At 42.8% G+C, this 21266-nt stretch overlaps 1 protein-coding gene across 7 annotated transcripts in view; it reads left to right on the plus strand.

Moving 5' to 3' along the window:
• Nucleotides 1–21266, plus strand: part of FBXL7 (F-box and leucine rich repeat protein 7) — a 197598-nt gene that overhangs the window by 94747 nt on the left and 81585 nt on the right. The gene's annotated exons all lie outside the window — the stretch shown is intronic.

Below are 21266 nucleotides of genomic sequence, written 5' to 3' on the forward strand. Positions count from 1 at the left end.
GTTATATATTTAATTGCAACATTCCGTGTATAAGATGACCCCCAATTTTAAATGTAAAAAAAATTGGGGGGGGGGATATAATCTTATAAATGAAAAAATACAGTATGCTCCAAATTGACATATCATACTTGTTTAGCTTCTAAAATCACCTTTGGGTGCTTAGAGAACTATGTTTTCTGTCTAACTTTATGCCCACAGACAGCAGTTTTAGGAGTGAATGGCTAACAGTATCAAATTGCACTTTTTCCTACATGATTTTTTTTTCCTCCTCCTCCTCCTCCTCCTCCTCCTCCTCCTCCTCCTCCTCCTCCTCCTCCTCCTCCTCCTCCTCCTCTTCTTCTTCTTCTTCTTCTTATTATTGGTCAGCCTAATACTGTACATTGGCAGATTTCAACTCATGGACTTATTCCAAAACTTTAGCTAGAGAGCAAAGCTAGCACAACCCAGAGGACAGAAATCTTGCCAAAGCAACTCAGAATGGAATGGCACAACTTCAATAGCATTCTGACCTCTTCGGCCCTGGAGCGTTGCCATGTTCAGCCCTGTGTCCCTGTGACACTTGGATCATCACGAACTTTCATCTGTAAAAATATCCTTTTGTCTGATAAGGGGCAACACATTGGATAAAACAATTACGAGTGTACTGCATTGAACCAAAATGTGTGTGGTTTATATGGAAGCAGCTGAATAATTAGTTGAAAGGATGTGTAATCAGAAGTATCATTGTTAGATGGCGCAGGACAATAATGAGTGATAAGAGAGAGCAGTAGTTCAGTTCACCCACAACCAGCTACTGTAAGGTCAACAAGGCTTCAGTGGCCTGGTGAGTTCAGAAGGATGTGCATTCATTTAGCAGCTGTGGGTTAAACCACAGAGACTAGGGCTTGCCAATCAGAAGGTCGGCGGTTCGAATCCCCGCAACGGGGTGAGCTCCCGTTGCACGGTCCCAGCTCCTGCCAACCTAGCAGTTCGAAAGCACGTCAAAGTGCAAGTAGATAAATAGGTACCACTACAGCGGGAAGGTAAACGGTGTTTCCGTGTGCTGCTCTGGTTCGCCAGAAGCGGCTTTGTCATGCTGGCCACATGACCTGGAAGCTGTACGCCGGCTCCCTCAACCAATAACGTGAGATGAGCGCCGCAACCCCAGTCGGTCACGACTGGACCTAATGGTCAGGGGGTCCCTTTACCTTCTTTACCTTTGCTACCCACCACAGTCTCCTGCAATACGTTGCAGCTGAAGAGCCACTGAGTTTAAGAAGCAGCTTTCAATGTGTATATGAAGGCTGCAGTTTTTTACAACACGAAAGATAACAAACTTTTCTATTGATTGATTGAATTTATATACTGCCCTATACCCAGAGGTCTCAGGGCGGTTCACAGAACAAAATCAAAATATAAAACTGTAGCCTTATCAGCTACTAAGGGTCCTTTAAGTTGCGCCCAGGCAGGACAGAGATAGCCAATAATGACACCGGGGGCTGAATCCAGAGAAAGAGTTTAATTCTTAATTAATTAAGAGACTCTTGGTGGTCAGCCATGACAAGAGTAGAGAAACACAAATTGCAAAGCTTCTTATACACTTCTTTGGGCCCCTTTCCCCCTCCTCTGTAAATGTGCACACGCAAGGGGGTCACGCACACAAGGGGGTTATAAGTACATATAAGGATCTTCCTGTGTCCGGTTTTGTGCATAATAAACATGCTGACTCAACAAAGCCTTTAGCCTTCAGTTTACGCGTCAAGCTAGCAACTTCCAGCAGCTTTGAGTAAGACTACGCGTCAGGCATAGCAGCTGATAAGCCCTTCTGTGTTCCAGACAGGGCCAGCTCTTCCGGCCTTGATAGCTTAGCATTCTGTCTGGCTTCCCCTTTGGCACACAGAGGCATAGAGGCAAAGAGAAAAGCATTTTAGGGGAAAAAGCATCCCAGGAATATGGGGCTAAGCCACACAGTCAGAATTATACAATGCAGGCTATATGATCAGATTTATAGCTCAATAATGCAATTGGCAGTTCTCTCCCTACAAAACCACAAAATATATAATCAAAAGAAAAACAACAACCCAATACCACCCCCCAAAACCCCCCACATTTAAAAAGGCATAGGATGTCAATCAAATCAACCAAAGGCCTAGTTAAAAAGGAATATTTTTGTCTGGTGCCTAAAGGTGTATAATGAAGGTGCCAGGTAAACTTCCCTGCGGAGAGCATTCCACTGCAGAGAAGGCCCGTTCTTGTGTTGCCACCCACCGGACTTCTCGAGGAGGGGGCACACGAGGGAGGGCCTCAGAAGATGATCTCAGGGTCCCGGGTAGGTTCATATGGAAAGAGGCGGTTCTTGAGATACTGCAGTCCTGAGCCGTTTAAGGTTTTGTAGGTCAAAAACAGCACTTTGGATTGGGTCCGGAAACTTTCATGAAAGGCTGCTCACTGCTGCTGATACTTCCCTCTAATTTGCAGTCGCAGGAAAGGAGTGTTCCTAGACACATTTTTCAATTTGTGAGGCCATGCTCCACATGAACTGACCATGCGCCCTATTGCACATTCCAGAAACTTCTAGAGCACATTGGGAGGGCGGTATTCTGTGCCCAAATAATCAGTGTAGCAAGGGTTCCCAAAGTTTTAAAACGAAAACAAGCCATACTGATCCAGGAATAGCTGAGCGGATCAACTAGATCTTTGAGGAAAACCCCGAAACTCACTGGATCCTTTAGCATCGCTCTAGAGGTGGCTGTGCAATGGGCTCTTTGAAGGGTTGTTGTTGTTTAGTCATTTAGTCATGTCCGACTCTTCGTGACCCCATGGACCATAGCACGCCAGGCACTCCTGTCTTCCACTGCCTCCCGCAGTTTGGTCAAACTCATGTTTGTAGCTTCGAGAACACTGTCCAACACAACCAACACTGTGCCCTCCATCTTTCCCAACATCAAGGTCTTTTCCAGGGAGTCTTCTCTTCTCATGAGGTAGCCAAAGTATTGTAGTCTCAGCTTCAGGATCTGTCCTTCCAGTGAGCACTCGGGGCTGATTTCCTTCAGAATGGACTTTCAAGGGTCCTGGGGAAGCAGATCTAGGTACACGCTGGCTGCCCTTACTGATAGGAGACAACCTGTCTTCATTGAATTGACATATGAAGTATGAACTGTCCTCGGCTTTTCCACGTAGCCCTTCTAGACAGGAATAGTCTTTTCTGCGTTCTGCCCTTCACCTGGCAGATTTCTGACCCAGTATAAAGAGGGAGCCATTTTTTGGTGTGATTTCCATTTCAGAGTGGTTGAACATTTCCTGCAGGAATGTCAGATGACAAATGGGTGGTTAAACAAATTTCCAGAGGTGGAGCTTTCCTTATGTAGCCCATTTTCCCTCATCTTGGCAGGCAATTTTTTTGGGGGGTGGGGAGGATAATAAATTATTCAAAGCAGGCATTTTTTCTAACACAAAGGTCACAGCAGATTTCTTACTGGAACAGAATTTGGGTTACCTTGGTTGGAGAATCTCAATCTTCTCCCCCCAAACCGTTTTTAAGTGCAGGAGTACACACAGCCCCGACAAGTATTAAACAAAGGTAGGAGTTTACAAATGCTGCATGGTTCTTAGATTATGGAAACTCAATGTCATGTTCCAGAAATAACACAACCCCATTTGCTTACACTTTCTGCCGCCTCCTTAGCAAAACTGTTATTTTAGTGCTTGCAAAATGTGTCTGACAGGCCCTCTTACTGCTTGCCTTTTTTATTTATTCTCAGATTGTGCAACCACTATCGGCAGTTCACATGATGTTTTGTATTTAATTTCCTTCTGTCTCTCTCTCTCTTTTTATTTAATGTAATCAGCCAAAGAATAAAGCAGTTGGAATATATAAAAATGCATTCAAATAAGCAACTGAAATGTCTGTTTGATGCCTCCTATGCATTGCAAAATGAGGATATCCAGACATTCACATGTACAATGTTAAAGTTTCTTTGTGTTTTCAGCCAGGAGTGCCTCACTTTTTAGAACTTTTGTTAACACTGCCTTTGAAGAGGACCAGATCATGTGTGCACACCCATAATTTACATGCAAGAGTTTCTCCAGTTCAATCGCTTACATGTCCAGTTGAACAGATGCCAGAAGCAGCTTTGTCATGCTGGCCACATGACCCGGAAGCTGTCTGCGGACAAACGCCGGCTCCCTCGGCCTATAGAGCGAGATGAGCGCCGCAACCCCAGAGTCGGACATGACTGGACCTGATGGTCAGGGGCCCCTTTACCCTTTACCTTTATACTCAGCCCTAAAAGAAAGAAGTCTTTCAAGGCAACCCATATCAGGGGTTTTTTTCCAACTGGAACTCGCTGGAACTCAGTTCCGTCACCTCTTAATTGGGCACCATTGCCATTATAAAATAACAAGGGAGGCGTTCACCTCTTTTTCTAGAAAAATAGCAGTGACCCATATAATTTTGCACACTTTCTCTCTCTCCATGATTAGGAGAAGCAGGATAGACCACAACACAAGGCACTAAAGCCCACAGCCATTGGAATATCTTCTGCAGGCACTCCCAATGTGCATTTTGTCTTTCTCTAGCAGCTATTTTTTTTTTTTGAATGAAAGAGTTTCCCAGTAGAGTATGCTAAATTTTGCACCCATGCCCACATACAGAATCCTACAACTCACTGTCCAGAGTCAATGCGTCTAAAACAAAGTTAACTTGAAAACTCCCTCTGAAAAGTGGGAGATACTGTTTAATAGGGCTTTGCCTTAATGCGTCTGCCGCAGGGGAGTTTTTCATAAATGCTGAAGTCATAAAAGGACAGGAAATATAATGAGTAGAAGGGAATCCAAGATTAATTATGACGCTTGGTAACCAGATGCTTGCAAAAGAGGGGTCCGCTGGGAATTTTGCTGCAGAATACATCAGATGGATTCATTTCGCAACCGGAAGGAGAAAAGGTGATACGTTTTGCAAATGGGCATGACAAACACCCATCTCAGGTGACATTATATTAGGAGAAATGAGCAATGCCTGGAATGCAAAAAGGGAAGACACAAAAAACCCCAAATTGTAAATATACATTCAGTATATGCAGAAAATCCTTTCAGTCTGAAAGCATCATCTTCAAGTTTCCAAATTTTAAATCCAAAGTGATTTTGCAGGAGCTCTAAAAGACTGCTTTAATTTGTCACTTCATTTAAAGTAGTGTCAATTAATCCTCTGATTTTTTGGGGGGGGTGGTGGTTGGCAAAGGAGAGATTTTCCACATTCATCTTTTTGAAAAGGTATCATAGGTTTATATTTAATTTTCTGAGCCCTACATTTCCATGTTGTCTACCTCATTTCTGGGAGGGGTTTTTTGTTGCACCAAACCGTCTGGAGTTCTTAAGTACCATGGTATAAATCTGTGCATTTCTGTAGCCCTTTTTTTTGGATTTTGGTCATGATACTTCTCTGAGAGCAGACTTGGGGTTTTGTTTTTTGTTTTTTTTGTACCTTGAGACTGCTAGTATGGAAAATTGAGTTCTCAAAACCCTAGCAGGAAATTATGGTGGAACTTCTGAAATGCTGCTATTTTAAACCAAGCACAAGTGTTTTGTGTCCCTGGTCCTCCCATTTTAGCAGCCGTGTTCCCAGTAAACCATGTCAGAAAGTTCCTGTTCACTCTCATACCTTTGGGAACAAGAAAAACAGATCAACTGCAGTCTGCTTTGCTTCTGAACATACTCCAGCAAGTGACTAATGAGCCTAGCAGATGTTTCTACTTCCAAAGGCTTTTTGTTATGGAAGAAATGCTACTAACCAGCTTGTCCTTCTTCCTATCCCAGGAGGTGCCAGGACAACAGTGAACTGAGTTCTGAAAATTCATTAAATACAGAGCAATAGAAGAGCACTGATACTATGTCTTAAAGTTTAAATTGCATTGCACCTGAGTGGCCTATTGCATTTTACTGAAATGCAGAGATGGTCAGAACCAGTGGGTTATGTTCAGTAAATAGTTGAGTGCTGAAGAAGTGATCTATAGCCTTGCAAAAGTTCCAGAGTCAGACACAGAATCTACTATTACTTTTGAAGTTGGCACCCTGCTCTCACTGTTCATGTGCAGAGGTTTGTTGCATCTCATGTAGGTATCCACACAAAATACAGAGGATTACTGCATGTGCAGCAAGAATTAGCAGAGTATGGGGGCTTTTTGAAACTTGATGGAGACATTGCCAGATTCCAATAAGGTTTATTTACGGTAGTTCAGCAATTTGTATACCACTTAACACGATGGCTTCTAAACGGTGTCCAGTGATGTTACAGAAAATAAAATTCGTTTCACGTACCCATAAAATCAGAAAGCTTGCTCAAAATGGCTGTTGAGATTGATTTAACCGAATGCTTGAAGTTCAGGCCCTCAATACTGAGCTAGTGGATCTGGGTGGATGTGCGAAGTTATTCTCTTGTCAACTTTTGCCATGAAGCTGATTTAGGAATCTGGTGCTGAATTTTGGTTTTGGTGGGATTTGCTGGCATACCTATTTAAGAATGGCAAAAGGAAGCTACTTCGGCTAAAATTGTCATTACATCTTAGAAGTTGTGAAGCTGGTGAAAATGTATTAAACTGCAAACTTGGCAGTGTGCATGCACACGAAAGCTCATACCAAAATAAAAACGTAGTTGGTCTTTAAGGTGCTACTGAAGGAATTTTTTTTATTTTGTTTCGACTCAGACCAACATGGCTACCTACCTGTAACTGCAAACTTATTGTCAAGTTTTGTTTGTAGCTTTGCTTGTGTAAAGCTGCTGGCTTTGGTTGGTTTATATATAAGGGTCTGGTGACTTCTGTTTCAGTGTATCTGAAGAAGTGTGCATGCACACGAAAGCTTATACCAAGAACAAACTTAGTTGGTCTCTAAGGTGCTACTGCACATTTTTTTCATATATATTTCGACTGCATCAGACCAACACGGCTACCTACCTGAATCTAGGCTTTGGTTGGGTTATTCTAGGTTTACCGGTACTCGTGTGCCCTTGACATAGCTGCCAAGTATCCCGTATCCACCGGGAAAACCCCTTTTTTCTCACCGTTTCCCGGCGGTCTCCCGCTTGGCGAAAAATCCCGGCATTGTCCCTTAAATTCGCTTCTTCCCGGCGGCCATTTTTCTGGTGCTGCTTTGCCCTTCTATGGGCACCAGAAAATGGCGGTGCCGGTGCCGGAAGTCGCTTCCGCGCATGACCGGAAGTTGCGTGACGCGACTTCCGGTGGCGCTTCGCCCTTCTATGGGCATCAGAAAATGGCGGCGCCGGCGCCGGAAGTCGCTTTTGCGTGTTTCCGGTCATGCGCGGAAGCGACTTCCGGCGCCGGCACCGCCATTTTCTGGTGCCCATAGAAGGGCGAAGCGCCACCGGAAGTTGCGTCATGCAACTTCCGGTCATGCGCGCGCTGCCGATCCCGGATCTTTATGATCCGGACTTGGCAGCTATGGCCCTTGATGTTACTGACCTGAAGTCAATTCATGAACAAATGTTTGCACTTTTTTCTCCTCTGTTTTTTTTGGAAAGACTGGGGTTTATATACATTGGTACCTCAGGTTACAAACACTTCAGGTTACAAATGCTTCAGGTTACAGACTCTGCTAACCCAGAAATAGTACCTCGGGTTAAGAACTTTGCTTCAAAATGAGAACAGAAATCGTGCTCCGGCGGCACGGCAGCAGCAGGAGGTCCCATTAGCAAAAGTGGTGTCTCAGGTTAAGAACAGTTTCAGGTTAAGAACAGACCTCCGGAATGAATTAAGTTCTTAACCAGAGGTACCACTAGATTAAGGAGGGTACAGAAGAAGAATGCAGAATTGATACGTATGCAATGCATCTCTGTACCTTTCCCTTAGCAGTTCTTAGAAGTTTTAGCTCTCATCAACGACTAATTTGTTCCTTATTAAGAGAGGTACCATCAAACAGCTTTCTCAAAAATTCTGCTTTAGTGGGAAATTTCCTACTATAAGGGTCTCCCTAGCCACCAGTAGGTGATTCCATATTGCTGTTTTATGTAGCTTCTTCTTCTTCTTTGGCAATCACTCATAGCCGAGTAAGATTGTCTTCCACAAACACGGTTTTAACAGTGAGTCTGTAAGTGACTGTGGAGGCCAATTCTGGATCCACACATCCTTCCACAGTGGGGACATAGATTTTCCAGGTGGGAGTTGATCACAGTGAGGATTTGCCAAATGTACCTTCCTCTTAGCTCGTTTCTCTCTTTCGTCCTGAGTTTGAGCATCTTCAAAGCACTTGACACCTTTAGTAGATACTATTCTCCAACTGGAGCGTTCGCAGGCCAGTGTTTCCCAGTTGTCAGTGTTTATACTACTTTTTTTTTTTTGCCTTGAGGGCAACTTTAAACCTCTTTTGTTATCCACCGGCATTACGCGTTCCATTTTAAAGTTCGGAATAGGGTAGTTGCTTTGGAAGACGATAATCAGGCACCCGCACAACAAGACCAGTCCAACAAAGTTGATGTTGAAGAATCATCACTTTGACACTAGTGATCTTTGCTTCTTCCAGTACACTGACATTAGTTTGCCTGTCTTCCCAAGTGATGTGTCAAATGTTTCAGAGACACCGTAGATAGAATCGTTCGAGGAGTTGGAGATGGTGTTTATAAGTGGTCCATGTTTCACAAGCCTACATCACTTTCAGAAGTGACAGGCATGATGAATCAGTGCGTCTGATAATGCACAATCTTGAGTTGGGGTTCTGCATTCCCTCTGGTGATAATTGCTAATCCAGGTTGACTGTTGGGGTCAGTAGAGGTGGCACAAGGCGCAGCATCTAAACAGTGGTAGTTAGCACTAGGCCTCTTCAGTGAGGCACCTCCTTTCTATCTGAATGGAAGTATCCCAAGCCTTTCCCCTCCTATACAATGCAAAACGTAGCTGTGTGCAGTTTCTGACAAATAATGATAATAATAATTTATTATTTATACCCCGCCCATCTGGCTGGGTTTCCCCAGCCACTCTGGGTGGCTTCCAACCGAATATTAAAAACAGTACAGCATCAAACATTAAAAACTTCCCTAAACAGGGCTGCCTTCAGTTGTCTTCTAAAAGTAAAATAGTTACTTGTTGCCTTGACATCTGCTGGGAAGGCGTCCCACAGGGCGGGTGCCACTACCGAGAAGGCCCTCTGTCTGGTTCTCTGTAACCTCACTTCTCGCAATGAGGGAACCGCCAGAAGGCCCTCGGTGCTGGATCTCAGTGTCCGGGCTGAATAGTGGGGGTGGAGACGCTCCTTCAGGTATACAGGACCGAGGCCGTTTAGGGCAGATATCCCCAAACTTCGGCCCTCCAGATGTTTTGGACTACAATTCCCATCATCCCTGATCACTGGTCCTCTTAGCTAGGGGTCATGGGAGTTGTAGGCCAAAACATCTTGAGGGCCGCAGTTTGGGGATGCCTGGTTTAGGGCTTTAAAGGTCAGTACCTGTGTATCCTTTGCATGAAAGTACTCAATGAATTCATGTTTGGGAAGTGGCATCTAGAATGTGTGTCCTTTGCAGGTGGGGAGAATTTTGAAGGGTTGTCTCTTAAAGCATGTGGGATATGGGTAGAGGTGGTTGTTGCATCTTTACTGATGAATGAGAAACTTTCAGAGCTGAAGTGAGTTCAGGGTTATATAGGAAAGATGTAGAATCAGGATGCCTCTTATTACAGAGGCATATTAACACAGGAGGCCAGACTCTCACAAACAGCTGAGATAAGATAACCCTGTGGCTGGACTGTACCAGTTCAGACGGCAGGTATAGACTCTTATGGTGGACTATTTCGTAGAAAATGTACATGTGAGAAGAAGGTTGGACTGCAATCTTGGTACTTGGTTTTCTAAGTGTAAGAAGGGTATCCCATCACTGTCACAGTCCATCATAGTCCCACCTGATCTTTGCAAGACCTTAACCATGAATAGGGGATATTTTAGATTTTGGGATTCATCATTTAGGTCACACTCCTGTGTCCCAGATGCAGTAATATCTGAGTACCGTCCAGAGCCAAAACTGAGTGAGGCGAATGCACATCCACACAGTTCTATTGGGTATCACAATTAACCCTTTGCTGCTAATGTTGGGCTTATGTTTTATTAATTGGAGATTACTGTTATACAGTATACCATGTGTAACACGTTGCAGCTGTAGCAGTTTGTCAGGCTTATATAAGGACTACATTTCGTAATGTATTTAAGTGTTTTGGATGCTTTTTGCAGAGTTTTTGTGGGGGTGGGTGGGTTGTATTTTCTTTTTGTTTTAGATTGTAGAACAACATATATTTGAAATAAAAAAAGATATGTTGTTTTATCCAAATTCAATGGATCCATCAAAACTCGAATCCTTTTGAGTTCTGCCTCCTTACATATTGGATGAGCAAATATCATGAAGGGATTGATAACGACCTGAACTGTTAAGAATGAAACCCTCCCTATCAACAAGGTTTCAGCTAAAACCAATATATTATTTCTTCTATTGAGGCAGGAGAAAGAAAAAATGCTGGATAGGTTTTACAACCATAAATGGTAAAAACAACCCTGCTCTCCTGCCAGAAAGCCGACCGATAGCGTACGGTTTTGATTTACAGAAACAGCCCAGCAAGGGCCCTTGTAGAGAACTTTGTGCCTGTTATAAAAAAATGTGATTAGCTATAAAACAAAGAGTGATGTAGGGAGAGAATTGAAGTAACAGCTGATTGCGGATTCCTGCCTTTACTAATGCCGGGAATGAGTGCCGAAAAAAGGCCAAGTTAGGGAATTCACTAGGAGTGAATTAAAATATTTTTCTTTCTTTCCACAGAAATAAAACCTGGAATTCAGGGGGGTGGGGAAAGCTATTTCATACATTTTCTAATGCTTATTCCCTGCCATTCATCAAGAAATCTCTCCAGCTATTGGCATCTGCTGCTTAAAATGCCTTGGAACACACTGTCTTCTTTTTCAGGCCATCTGGCGGGAAGTTTTTGTGGCGCTTGTTCCTCTGTTACAAACCCAGAGCTGCTGGGTGTGTCTGTCTATTTTGACATGTTCTTTGAGTAAGAAGGAGCATTGAGTTTGGATCCTGCTTTCTCTTGGGCTCCTTTCACATATTATGTAGGTTTGCCATCAGGTGTATGCCCAAATGGGGAGCTGTCGGAGAACATGGCTCCCTGCTAAGTGTATCTGGATGGTATATTTATTATTTTTTATTAAATCTGTGTACCGCCCTTCATCCGTACATCGTAGAGAGCTTCACAACAGTAAAAAGTGTATCTGCCTGGTAAATGTCTGCCACTGTCACAATTTAAAACATTATGTATGCACTTGGGAAATAATAATGATATGTGAACTTACCCTGATTGTTTAGCCTCCCAAACGGCATCAAGGACTTTTATTAGCCTGTTGAAAAATCTTCACCAAATATTACCTTTTCCTCACCAAAATCCCTCCCAATCTCTTGATTTGAGTTACCCAAGCAACAGACTGTCACGATTTGCCTTTTGTTAAGTTCCTATTGCAGCTGTGTTCTCCATGTTTCCTTGTTTCGTATAATAATTTAATTTGCTGAAATTGTAAATGCTTGTATGCATGACTATGTGTTTACATTTGAGTGGTTGGTAACTGAATTCTAAAGAGTTTTCTAGTAGTTCTCATGTGATTTATGTGAAGCAAGAAGACTATGTTTGAGAATCCACTGTGAACACTGCTTAGTTGAATAGAGTGTTGGAGTGCTTCTTTTCTGCTTGAAAGAACGAGAGGGAAGCTACAGGGGAAGGTAAAAGCGGAAATCTTTCATAGGAGCTTCAAGGCATGGCCTAATTGAGATACAGAAGGCTGAGTGCTGAGCTCTGGAACGAACGGAAAATACAGTTGTTTGTAGGTTGGAAGAAGAGACTGTAATCCCATGCTTGGACAAGCATGTGACTGTAAATATTATGTTTTAATTCATCTATAAGATTCTGAAAGTAAAGTTTTTGAATGTTAAAGTCTGGGCATTGGTTTAATTTCCTTTTTTATAGATAATTTTTATTAATTTTCTTTTCTCGAAACAAATATCCAATATCATTGTGAAACATACAGTTTCCAATTTCCCCCCCTCCCTGTTGACTTCCCTCCATTACCATTTCTGGTTTATTACATCAGATGATACATTCTGCTGTTTATATACAATATTATGTTATCACATTGTTATACTTCTTGTTCTCTGTAAATGGAATTGTAAATGTTTATTTAAATCCTGCCAGCGAAACCATTTCTTTCTGTTGTTTCTGCAAATATATTGCAAAGAGTTCCCATTCTGTTTCAAAGTCACTATTGGTCCTTTTCATGCGGTTTGTCCATTAACTTTGCTAACTCTGCATAGTTCATCAACTTTTCTTGCCATTGTGCTTTTGATGGTATTTCTCCGGTCTTCCAATTTTGAGCTATTAAGATTCTTGTCGCTGTTGTAGCATACATGAATAACGTCCTTTTTTCTTTTGACAACTCTTGTCCTAAAATACCTAACAAAAACGCTTCTGGTTTTTTAAGCATTGGTTTAATTTCCAAAGAAGGGTGTCAGTTATATGTATGATTTGAGCTTAGCTGTGATTTCGCTACCCTTACATCAACATTCATAGTGTTCCCCATTTTACCACTAGCTTGCTTTTCCCACTGGTTCCGTTCTCCCTTGCTGCCTGTTATGCTTTCAGCTTTCTTTCAGAACAACGTGATCTCTCTTTTCTAGGGATTGAGGGGGTGGGATTTGATTCAGTTCTCATTAAACCTGGATTTATCAGATTCACACTTTCTGAAACAATATGAGAACCAAAACACAGACATCCTCTGAAATTTGCACTTATCCAGCCAACCATTATTTACAAAAACACATCTATTAGGGGAAAGTGTTGATAGAAGTGAACGTATTAGTGAAAATATCATACCTAAATGTGTTATATCAGGAGAAATTGTCTGCTGAAATGTGTATATTAGTCAAAGTTGCATACAAAAATGTATTTATTAGGAGCAATACACACTAAAATTGTGAAGAATTTTCATGGGGAGTTTTTTTTTTTGAAAGAAAGTTTACAAATTGCTGCGGAAAAGTGAACCAAGTTTAAGATTTATGTATGAACTACGTAGTTGAGATTCCTGCATTGCAGGGGGTTGGACTAGATGATCCTCGGGGTCCTTTCCAACTCTGCAATTCTATGATTCTACGATTTGAAAAACGAGGAACCAATGCCCTTGTTTAACTCCTCAGTTCTTCTCTCTAACCACAATGAAATTTTAAGTATATGCAGCACAATCTTCTTATGTTCATCACTCCTTATCCTTTCTTATCTTTCTCTCTGCTGTTTAAAGTTTTAAATTGAGGTGGGGAATTCCCCTCATCACATTTCTTTTTAACATTTTGTTAATTGGTGGCACTGTATACATAAATCTGTCATCCACTTCTCATTGTAAGTGCAACCTTTTCCCTGCTAACACCCCTTCCATCTCCTTGGCTTAGCAAGCAAAAGAGCTTATATATATATATATATATATATATATATATATATATATATATATATATGTAGCTCAGCATTATTAAAACCAGAGGGGGTTCCAAATCGGCTTCCTTGGAGGTTTTCGGTGTGGATGTGTGTGGGGGGGAGTGGACAGCTAGCTATCTGTTTGTTCAGCATAGGATATTGCTCCTCAGGGTTAGAAGTGGGTCTGGGATTCCTTCCAAATCTTAAAATTCTATACTTCTGAGTTAGGTGAGTTGATTTTGAAAAAAAAAAATCTGAGTGATTTGCCTTTTCCAGCATTCACTTCTCTCCGACTAACTGGTACAGCACAGGAGTATGGACATTGTGCTCCTACAGTACATGTATGTATTGCGGGGTTTGTAAATATCTACAGTTTATTACTTATTTATTTTTTCCCCCATCCAATTCTATGTTGCTTTCAATAAACACTCTCTCTTTTTTTCCTCCACTACATGGATAAAACAAAAAAGGTAGAGGATATTCTTGGACTTCCACTTAAAAATTTGATTTTGTGAACATTGTGCATTCCTCAGGCTCCCCTTGCATACACACTAGACCAGAGGGTGGATCTACTTTGAAACTAATGAAGCTTAAGCTTTAAGGCCTCTAATCTTGGAGGTGCCCCAGAAGTGACATTAGTCCACAGTGCATAAAAAGTTTGTGTCTAGTAGATTATTGTTGTTGTATGTTTTTCAAGTATCCCAGTGTTTGAGAGTGAGTAGCATAGATCTTGTAAACGTAGAGTGTCACAGCAAGTTGGCTATTCTGCTGAAGAGTAGTAATAATAATAATAATAATAATAATAATAATAATAATAATAATTTAGTATTTATACCCCGCCCATCTGGCTGGGTTTCCCCAGCCGCTCTGGGCAGCTTCCAACAGAAAAATAAAACACAGTAATCTATTAAACGTTAAAAGCCTCCCTAAACAGGGCTGCCTTCAGATGTCTTCTAAAAGTCTGGTAGTTGTTTTTCTCTTTGACATCTGATGGGAGGGTGTTCCATAGGGCGGGCACCACCACCAAGAAGGCCCTCTGCCTAGTTCCCTGCAACTTGGCTTCTCGCAACAAGGGAACCGCCAGAAGGCCCTCGGTGCTGGACCTCAGTGTCCGGGCAAAACGATGGAGGTGGAGACGCTCCTTCAGGTATACTGGACCGAGGCCATTTAGGGCTTAAATTCTTTAGGCATATCGTCTCGAAAAAATGACATGGCAAGGGAGCTTTCATGTGATGAAACTGAATAGGTTGCTAGAAAAACCAGAAAAATAATATTTTGTAAAATGTGTTTGATGTAATAGGAGATAATCCAGTACAGTAGAGGAATTTTAATCAAAATCTGAGGTGTAGTTGTTGTTGTTATTTTTATTGTGGTGATCAGTCATGGAATAACCCAATTGGAAGAAGATAACAGCGGTTATTCAGACCTCGTTGCTGGTTGCAAAGGTTCCCCCCATAAAAGTTCAAGTTTCAGGTCCCCAAAAATGTAGGTCCGCCATTGCACTTGACTCTTTAAGGAGGGACATGGGTGGCACTGTGGTCTAAACCAATGTTGGGCTTGCCGATCAGAAGGTCAGCAGTTCGAATCCCCATGACGGAGTGAGCTCCCATTGCTCGGTCCCAGCTCCTGCCCACCTAGCAGTTCAAAAGCACACCAGTGCATGTAGATAAATAGGTACCGCTGTGACAGGAAGCTAAATGGCATTTCTGTGCACTCTGGTTTCTGTCACAATGTCCTGTTGCGCCAGAAGCGGTTTAGTCATGCTGGCCACATGACCCGGAAAACTGTCTGTGGACAAACACCGGCTCCCTCGGCCTGTAAGCGAGATGAGTGCCACAACCCCAGAGTTGCCTTTGACTAGACTTAACTCTCCAGGGGTCCTTTACCTTCTTACCTTTTGTCTCGCTGCAGATCTACATATTGGAGTTAACACATGGGCCTTATGCAGGCATAGAATCATAGAACTGTAGAGTTGGAAGGGACCCTGAGGATCATCTAATCAAACCCCCTGTAATGCAGAAATATACAGCAGTCCCCCCTGTCTCAAGCAGGTCGGGCGCCCTGGTGCTGAGGCACGGAGATCGCTCCGGCGCCTCCGCAGCGCACAGCATAGCTTCTGCGTGGCAAAGCCGCGCAGCGCCCCTCCTGCTGGCAATGCGCCCCGGCGCCCCGTGCTGCCGGGACTACACCTAGAGCCTGGCCTGTACCACACTCTAACCAACATGTTTAACCATCGTTCATTTTCCTGAACAAGGTAATCTGTACACCTATGTAAATGAACCTTAAGGATTGGCTCAATCCATGTTGTGCATTAACCATGGTTAGTTCTGCACCAAACTGTGGTTTTTTGAAATACAAGTGCTCTTAAGGTTAAAATAACAAACCATGGTTAAACATTATGAAGGCAGTTAAAACCTCTCAGCATAGGGTCTGCGAAGGTGCTCTGGGGCTGTGGAGGGAAAGCATTCTTTCAGAGACTTGAAGGCAGTGTGATACAGCCATGGTTGCTGTCCTAGTTTGTAACACTACAAAAGCACAAGAAGTTAAAACAAACAAACCAAGTTCTACGAGAACAGACAAAATGTGCTTGACCAAAGACCAAGAGAAAAATCAAAAAATGGTTCTGTCATACTGCCTTTATATTTATGGGAAGCTGATGTCTGTACATACCGGTACATACACAGCTTGAAAGAAGAAAGCCATGATTTCCTAGTTTATAGAAGTCTTCAGTCAACAATCCTGTCAACAATGTTCGCGAAATGAATAACCGTCTCTTGACAGTTCAAGGAGACAAGCATGATGCTTGCTTGCTGAATGCAGATATTTCAATAAACCCTTTGCAGCTCATTTCCTTGTATTCATTTACATAATGGAAGGCCGGGTCAGTTTTTAGAGGGCGGCTCCTTTTTTGTGTTCTTTTGCAAGCTGTTTCCTTTGAGCAGTGAGCACAACCTGGCAGGAGCGTCTCCTGAGCAAGTCTGTTGAAATGAGAGGGAGTTGAACAAGATAGTCTCTGGGCCAGGGGGCCTAAAAATGGGGTACTCATTGACACCTGGAGTGAGTGAATAAATAAAGGAAGCCCTTTTTTTGCCCTCTTTGTAATAATAGTGTCCTTATGACGTTATTACAATTTTCATCCTAGTTGGTAACCCAGTGGCATAGTGTGAGTTGCAGGGCCCGGGGCTGCGTGGAAGGGAGACGAATGGAGTACGAATGTGCACTGAGGCAGCCCTGAAATTTTTCACCAACCATTTTGCCCCCAGGGCAACTGCCCTTGTGCCGTCCCCCAAATGCTGCGCCTCTGTGGTACTCTGAAAAGATACAGAACAGACTGCGTATTCAAAATCTATATACTGTAATACAAGGGTGGAAATCTTATGTTATGGATTTCACCTGTAATGAAATTGTTCATGGAACTGTCTGTCTTATGCATAATACACACACACACACACACACACACACACACACACACACACACCCTCTTTAGCCTGCTTTCTGGCACTTATCGGGGATGGATCATCTCTCTACTGAGGGAACATTCTTGGTGTAAAGCAATGCTACCCCCTGTCTCTCACTACAGCTCCTTCCAATTACAAAGGCCTTAACATGTGGTATTTGGTACCACCTTGAGGGATTAAACTAGATACTATTTTAATAGCCTGCAGCCCTAATATTTAGCCATGGCAGCTGTTAACAATGAGTGGCTTTCACTGAAAAGATACTGTAGTTGCTGGTGATTGTACAGTTAGCCAAAACGACAAAACAACTTGACAAATAAAACATGTTGTGTGTGAAATAAAAGTCAGAGAGGTGAGAACCTGATTCTATGGCAGGTTTTTAAAAAACTATGGTGAAATGTTGCTACCATACCATTATTCCCAAATCTATAAATACAGCAAAGTGGAGGTATAACATTTTCTCAAACCGTTTAACTAATCATAAACACAATGAGACCTTCTGACTACCTAGAATCCCTAACTAGTTAAAAATGAGAAAGGAGGCAATTTAATTCCCTCCTAATCACAATGTAATCACCTACTTGGAATTAAAAGGAGTACTTTCCATTGTGCCTTTGGGGGACTGAATATAAAAAGGATGAATTAGTGATTGAACTTATACCATTCAGAGGAACTTTCAAATTCCAAAATAATAGGGTCTGACACTTCTGTTTCTAGTGTATCTGAAGAAGTGTGCATGCACACGAAAGCTCATACCAAAATATAAACTTAGTTGGTCTTTAAGGTGCTACTGAAGGAATTTTTTTATTTTGCTTCGACTCAGACCAACACGGCTACCTACCTGTAATTTCAAATTCCAATTAGCCACAGAGACCTTTTTTACCCAGGCAGTAATCCAGTTTGGAAATTAGCATTATCTAAATCAGGCTGGCTCAACATGGTTGCCATCTAGTTATTTATTTAACCACTGAGTTTTGGTACAACATAGGACCTCGAATTTACACCCTGCACATGCAACTTGTAAAATAAAAATGAGCAGGAATAAATGGTGGTGTTTAAAGTCAGCCTCCTGTCTGTGATTGAAGGAAATCAGTCACTCATACAGGATTTCGTGTTCACCTGATCCTGATAGTTGAGTCCAGCTCTGTGCTTTAGAAGTCGATAAAAAACACCTGAGGTACATTCCATCATTGTGCCTGGGGTGAGATATTATTTTTCAAGCTTTCATTATTTGAAGCCTTGTAAGTATCTTCTGGGGGGGGGGGGGAGAGGAGAGATCAACTGGAGGTCGCCAACCCCAGTTTGCCCAAATTAAGCTGGTTCTTTCTTATTTCCCTTAGGTGGCTCAAATTTTATTTTAACAGATACATGGTAGGTAATGTGATGCCTTTTTCTTGGGCTGATTTCTGCAGGTTAGAGAATGAAAGCTGTTGCTAATCATTTGGATAGGGAAGACGGGCAGAACGCCGGCCTTGTGTCTTGTGCAGTTGGGTTGGCTGCACTCGGATGGAATCTGATATCTTATGCATATTCTGGTGCCCAGAAAATTTAAACATTCATTATGAACATAGGCTTTGAATGCTGTGGGGATTTGAATGCTGCATCCCAGATAATTTTTCTCTGGTGGAAGAACAGAAGGAAGAACGGTCCTCTCTCCGTTTCCACACAGAGGGTAGGAAATGGAGAAAAAAAATTTCCCCCATAATGTTTAAACGTTTCCCAGCGCGGTGGGCGGGCGCAGCGCGCAGCGCGGCTGCCACAGGCACTGCTGCGCGGCGCCGCGGCGGGCGGGCAGGCACAGCGCAATTGTCGAACCGGCGGACCGGGCGGGCGCAGCTCGCGGCGCCCTCCTGGTGGACCGGCACCGTGGTGCCCTGCGCCACTGGAGGTCTACCTAGAGCTGGCCCTGATCCAACCGTCTTAGGGACTCTGCTCCGGATTTGTGTAGGGTTTATTCCTAAGACTTTCCTTTGCCTGAAGATATTCTGGAAGGTAGTGGAGGTTTAGGACCAGTGTTTTCCTTCTTCTAGATGGTCCACGTTCCCAGGCTGGTGCGCCCCATCTGCCCCTCACTTCCCTCAACCGCACGTGCAGAAAATGTCGTCTTGACGGTTGGACCCACAATTGGTCTTGTGTGCTCAATTGGCCAGAACCTGCCTTTGCCTGCCGGGGAAGTCCCCAACTAGGCAAGGGTTTTAGTACCATTGGCTACCCTCACCTGGTTTAGCTGGTCAGTTGATGCAGTTGTGTGCTGACAGCTTCTGGGAGCCACAGGTGAGAGCTGAGTTCAGAGTGGCGACCGAAGGTGAACAAATTACTGTACCCCAGAAGAAGCACCCCCACCAGAGGTTCTTCCCTGAAAATGGCCCATAAATGGAAATAATAATAATAATAATAATAATAATAATAATAATAATAATAATGGTTGGGGTTGCGCGCTCATCTCGCATTGTTGGCCGAGGGAACCGGCCTCCAGCTTCCAGGTCATGTGGCCAGCATGACAAAGCTGCTTCTGGCGAACCAGAGCAGCACCTTCCTGCTGTAGCGGTCCCTATTTCTCTACTTGCATTTTGATGTGCTTTCAAACTGCTAGGTGGGCAGGAGCTGGGACCGAGCAACAGGAGCTCACCCCGTCGCAGGGATTCGAACCGCTGACCTTCTGATCAGCAAGCCCTAGGCTCTGTGGTTTAACCCACAGCGCCACCTGCGTCCCTAATAATAATAATAATAATAATAATAATAATAATAATAATATGCATCTAAATTACCAACAAGGATTCAGGCAAAGAATTTATGGCTTAAGAGCATCTAGTGAATTGAATGTTGTGACATTTGAACCAGGGACCTCCTATTAATTAGTATTGGTTAATACTGCTTTCCCAGTCCCCCCCCCATCATTCTGGGATCAAAATTTCTCGGTTGGTAACTCATCAGAAATTTTCTCATAGGGAAAGATGGAAATTGTTGCCTTGTTATGCGAACGCTCGCCTAACCATCAATTTCCTGAGAATGCATTGCGTTCAGATAGTATGATCCGAGTCTATGTATTTTAAAAACAGGACTATAGATTTACGATGCAGGCACACACACACACAAAGCTAAGAAGTTAACAAAACTATCTCAAATTCAATGAGCTGCACCAGAAATGTACATTTATGTTGCCATATTTTTTCTTCTGATGCAACAGCTCGTGAGATTACAATAAAAAAATCCTTACACTCAGCCGTTATGAAGTATGTACTCAACTGTTTGCAAGGATCTGTGTACATTCAACAAGTAGAGTAAGTTTAAAAAAGGTGCTTTAGATTTTAAAAGTTTGACAAATCCTGGAGTAAATGTGAGCCTGTATTTTTTACTCTCTCTTCTTCCATCACAGTAACATTTCTTTCCCCCATCTTGCCCCCCAAACTGAAACCCTTCAGATGAGATCCACTATATGTTTTGTACCATAACTAAATACAATTCATTGGTGGTCTTTTGGTGGTGATGGTAGGATTGGCTTCAGTGAGTGTGTGTGGCCCTTACCATTTCTGGCATTGTTTGTTCTAACAACAAACTGGACACATAAATCAGGTTCTGTCCATGCATGCCTTTATTGGTCTGACAGCAGTTAGAATTTGGGTTACTGGGTAAACATGTGTAATATATAGTGGTATGTTGTTTTCCCCGCCTGCCCATGTCCTCTGCATAATTGGTCACAAGTGGCGTGACAGAACTTCCTCAAATGCTGCTGCAATATCTTTGCAGCAATGACCTAGTGCAAGACTGGCAAATGTGACGCTTTTAAATGAATATGATCTTGATAGGCACTCTATGTTTATTACAGTTTTTTGTGGTTTTTTGGTTTGTTTTGTTATCCTGTCCTTTTAAAAAATAAATAAATCCCAAGGGCAGTTTCACAAACACAAACAAAGCGAAATCACTTTCTTATACAGTCGTACCTTGGTTCTCGAATGCCTTGCGACTTGAACGTTTTGGCTCCCGAACGCCGCAAACCCGGAAGTGAGTGTTCCGGTTTGCAAACGTTTTTTGGAAGCCGAACATCTGACGCAGCTTCTAATCGAGTGCAGGAAGCTCCTGAAGCTAATCGGAAGCCGTGCCTTGGTTTTCGAAAATTTTCGGAAGTCGAATGAACTTTCAGAACGGATTCTGTTTGAGAACCAAGATATGACTGTACAGTGGAACACAGTGTGAGGTCTTAATATCCGGCATAAAATGTGATGTCGATAAGCTCTGCTTTACTTTTAAAAACAAAGGGTGGCATGCATTGTTAGTCACACTTAACATGTAGGCATGTTGAGATTAATGGGCACGGTTAAATTAGTTCCATGAA

The sequence above is a fragment of the Zootoca vivipara genome, chromosome 8 (assembly GCF_965207765.1).
Source record: "Zootoca vivipara chromosome 8, rZooViv2.hap1.1, whole genome shotgun sequence".
Lineage (NCBI taxonomy): Eukaryota > Metazoa > Chordata > Lepidosauria > Squamata > Lacertidae > Zootoca > Zootoca vivipara.